This window comes from Grammomys surdaster, unplaced genomic scaffold (genome assembly GCF_004785775.1).
Source record: "Grammomys surdaster isolate TR1022 unplaced genomic scaffold, NIH_TR_1.0 202, whole genome shotgun sequence".
Classification (NCBI taxonomy): Eukaryota; Metazoa; Chordata; class Mammalia; order Rodentia; family Muridae; genus Grammomys; species Grammomys surdaster.
Genome location: NW_021604647.1, coordinates 2,181,856 through 2,187,030, shown reverse-complemented (window position 1 = coordinate 2,187,030; position 5,175 = coordinate 2,181,856).

Genomic DNA, 5,175 nt, shown 5'->3' with positions numbered 1-5,175 from the left:
GAGAGAGAGAGAGAGAGAGAGAGAGAGAGAGAGAGCTGGAAGAAGTGGCTTGAGTTTTTAAAGTCTTAAAGCCATCTCCTAGTAACAAACTTCCTCCGATAATTCTGTATGTATTAAACCTCTCCAAACATCACTATCAACTGAGGACCTCCTATTCAAATGCCCAAGTTTACAGGGATCATTTTTTTCACTCAACACAGACATAAATAAAAAACTTATTGCTATACTTACAAAGTTCATTCTGTTATTTATTTCTGTCCTCTTTAAAGTCCTTGAATTCTTTGACTATGTTTATGACTCTGCTTTTAAATTCTGAGGTTCATACTGGTTATTCTCCTTGAATAACACTTCTATGGTACTATTGGTTTATGGAGAGATCCATTGTCTTGGGCTTTCAGATTGCTTGTGTCTTCAAGCTTTGATCTGTCATGTGGACCATGCTGCAAGAGAAACTGGCATGGAATTGGTGAAGTAGAGTATGTTCAAACCCCAGAAATCTCAAAATTTGAGACCAGCAGGAGTGCAACTAGCTCCCTCACTGTTTTTGTGCCTGTATCCAAGAAAATAGCCAGGTGACCCCCCAACCCGGTGGTCACAGTTAGTCAGTCTCTGAAACCAGTCCCTGGAATTCTTCTCTATGTTAATAAGGCATCTTAGTACCTTGATTTTCAGCCAATGACTAGTTCCCTCCCTGGATATCTCCATGCCCTTCCCCAAAATGATATAAAACTTGATTTACTTCAAATAAAGTGTATGCCATACATACACCCATCCCAAATAAAGAAATAGAACACAAGCTAGGATCACCTCAGAAAGCAGATTCATTAAAGATTATCAGAGAAGACTTTTGTTTAAAAGACCCATACACTAAGATTCTCAAAGAAGGGCCCACCTCCTATCCCCCAGCTTTCCTCTCAACTCGACAGAGACCCTGCCCATCCCAGACTCTGTCTTATCCTTTCAGCCGTGTATGGAGCAGCACCTGAACACCCTGAGGAGAAAGTGGAAAATGCAGAACCACATTTGTTCTGCACTCTGCTTCCCCCTTCTGGTATGCTAAGCAGCAGCATCTGAAGTCCTAGAGGGAAGAGGCAGACTGAGGACACCACTGGTTTTAGACTTTGCCCTATTCTCTCTTAGTCAGTGTACTGCAGAGACTGGTCACCCCGGGAGGAGTGGCAGAACCCAGAATCACAGCTTTGACTGTGTGTCTGATATTGGGATTCCACTGTTGATAGGAATTTTTTCATGCTGCCTTAATTTGATTGACTTCAGATCAAGTATGAAGAATTTGTAGGTAAGTCCTTCATATATTTGGTATGAATTTTTTATAGATGAGACTGGGTTCATTCTAATTTACAAGTAGCCAAAAGGTATGCTAGTGTAGCTCCTAGCTGGATCTGAATGTAGAAAGATGGTGGTGTGTAACTGCTCCTGAGTAGACTCACCTGTATACTATGTAAATGGGACTCTGCATTATACTGTTCATGTAGGGTTACACAGGTAGGGATTTAGATAGGCCTAGTCAGGAGTTTGTGGAACTCATCCCATTGGCTTATGGTCCCGTGTAAACAGGATGGGCCATGTCATGTATGGACACCCTGGGAAGGAGACTGAAAATGCTCCAATATTAGTCTTTATCTAAACTTTACTTTGTTATAGAAATGATTATATTGAACCTTGAAAGCTAAGTTGTATGGTTTAGCAAGCAGAATTTCTCCCTGCTATCTAGTTACTAGATTATGAATTCTACTAGTAAGGCAAACTGTTGATTTTCTTACTTTGCAAACTCTTCCATAACAGAATGTATTACAGTGTTTATTTCTTTATTAGGGGTGGATTTAATGTGGTAGAATTAGGTTTTGTCATACACTTAGAGCACATAAATTGTGATCCAGAGTCCAGAGTAGGGTTTCCAGAAATTACACAAGTAAAAACCCTTGTGTCTATTTTGAGGGTACCATAATATTTATAGTTAATCATGTGATGTATTGTAATTCTTAGGCCATGGGCCTACATTATAATTATAGGAGCCCACCAAAATGTGGAAGGACTGAATTTTCATGAGAAACTATAAAATAAAACTGATGGGCAAAGTTGACCCAAGAACATATTGTAGCCTTCATAGATTTGGACAACCATTCTAAACCTCAAGTACAGTGATTCTTTTCATGAATCTGTTTTTATGAAATCTTTACTCCTCTTTCCATTTTCAGGTGCCATTATACTATTATTCTGTTTAAGAATGGCAATATAATAAATGTTTAATTCAGGACAATTAGTAGCTCTCATGGGAAACTAAACAAAATGTCATTTAACTATGTGATGTTAAGCACAAATTGCTACATATTAGTCATGTTCTAGTTAAACATATAACAAAATCAGCCATTAATTAACACGAGTTGATTACCTTATAATTATTTTACAGCAAGTGAATCTTAGGCATTTAAACATTAAAGACCCTTTAAAGTTTGTGTGTGTGAAGCTTAGAATTGAAATAATGGGCTTATATATAATAAACTGACATTCTACTGCTGTTGTCTATTATTAGCCCTAAGTGCTAGCTTGAGTTACTTCATTTTCTGTTCTTTTTGATATCTGTTTAAATTCATGGACAATCTGAGGAAACTCTTTACTATAATCTGCCTTTTATTATATGTTATTGGTACTTTTAGAGGTTATCTACATGGTCCATGTAGCCTAAATTAACTTTGCTGTTGGCAAATTCTAATATATGTCATATATGACCCAATACTGTCAAGAAACTAATGTTGATTGATGTAGCCAATAATGACAAACTCAGCAATATTAACATCAATTTACATCTAAATGAAATGAATACTTTTCCCTGTATCATGAACAGTGGAGAAGTGATCCAAATTCTTGTGAAATTGGACGAGCAAAGAAACAGTGATGTGTTTTAGAAGTTTCACTGTTGGAGAGAATGTAAATTGTTGTAAATGCAAATTCATTAAATAGAAACAGGTAAAGCATCTTTGTAATGATGGATGGATAAAGGAAACATAAAAGTTGTACAGTGGAACTCTGTTCAGCTACAAGTTATTAAATTCTGTTTCTTATAACAATATGGATGGAACTGGAATTCACTATACCCAGTGAAATAAAAAGGCACAAAATACACTTTTTCATATCATTCACATGCTGAGCTAAAGAATTGGATTTCATAGAAGTGATAAATGTAATGGTGATTATTAACGTTTTAGAAAACACCAGGAGAAAAGGACAGTGGGATGTTTGCCAGAGTTTCCATTTCAGTGGAAGCAAGACTTTTTAATATTTATTATCTACTGCATTATTAGAATAACACTCAGAAAGTAAATGTATAGACCTAACTCTTGAAATGTTTTCCCTATGATTTCCTCCATGAGTTTCAAAGTCCAAGGCTTTCATTAATGTATTTTATTCACATTGAGTTGATTTTCAAAAATAGGGTGAGAGAAAGGAACTTACTTTTATTCTTTTGCATGTGAATATTCATTTTTCTCAGTATCTCCATCACACACTTTCAACATTCAAAATTCAGATACTTGCAGGTGAGATAATTTCTTTTGGGGAGTCTTTACATGTGGGGGTCATGAAAGGATAGCTTGAATCCTGGCTGGGCACAGGCCTGGAACCACAGACCCTAGTGGGACAGTGACAGGTGTTCCGCCATGCCCACAGACCTCAGGCTCCTGATATGCCATTGACCCATGATTTTCAGTCACATAGAGAAATACAGCCACTCCCTAAGAAAGGTTTGCATCACACAGCACAGGTAGAGGGTGTGACTACAGGCCTCAACCTCAAGAGATTTATATACTAATGAGATACCTAAAGGCCAGAGGGCGTAGCCAATTAAGCATTCTTCTTCAGAACCTCCCCATTCTCCCTCCCTATTTAATTCAGGTCTGCCCTGAGTTTCAGGGGGTGGGGGGTGCATCCAGATCTATCTACCATCCACTATGAAAATAAAACCTTTTAGAACCCTGGACTTCCTTGTGTCTTTGGGAACCATGGAGAAGGTCTCAACTATCGATCCATCTTTGAATCTCCCATGGAGGACTTCTCTGCATTCCAGCCATGGAGGCAGCCAATTCAACCAAGCTAGCTGACCCTGTCAAGTGAGTTCAGTAACCAAGAGTCTCTCACCCTGCTGCCAGAGCTCTCTCTCTCTTGCCCCTCTTGGTGTGCAGGCACACCCCCCAGTCTCAACTCTTCCTTGTCATTGAGCAGTGCTTGGGAGCACAGGAGTCTGAGACCAGTCAATCCTTGCAAGATTTCTTGACTAGGGGTCGCCATCCAAGAGCTCTGCCCCCATGGGACCTCAGACTGAGATCTCCCCATGCACCTCTCCACACCCAAGTGGTGCCCCACAGCGTGGAGTGAACTCAGTCAAGATTTCCATGCTCCAGTCTCATCGGAGCAGTGGAAACACAACACATCCCAACAGGATCCCATGCCCACCACCACAAGTGAGCTAGTCATTCCTCACAATTACATGTTAGTCAGTGATCTATAGATGTCATGACTAATCTTGGTTGTTAACTTGATTTCATCTGGAATCAACTAAATATCAACCTGTTCTGCACTTGTTTGTGGGATTTACTTGATAATATTATTTGAAGCAGGAAATCACTCCTTAAATGTGGATAACACATTCTGGTGACAGCCTGGATAAAATGAGATGGAAGAGAAAAAATTTGATTTTGTATGCATATCCTCACATTCATAAACAAGTTTACCTATGCTGTTGCTGCAGCATTCCTTTACCAATAGCAGAACCTGCTTCTCCAGGATTTCAGTGTAGACTGAAGACCTGCAGCTCTCTAAAAATTCTCCCAGCCTTCAGCACCAGATGGAGACTTGTGAAGCATCCAGTCTCATGCACTGAACGTCTACTTGATTATTGGTCTTTCTCGTATGAGACCATCATTGTTGAACTATTTAGAATGCATCCTGTAAGGAAGCCATATCTATATCCATATCCATATCCATCATATCCATCATATCCATCATATCCATCATATCCATCATATGCATCATATGCATCATATACATATACGTATGTATGTATATGTACATGTACATGTATATGACTATATATATATGTATATATATACATATATATGTATATACATACATATACATACACACACACACACACACACACAC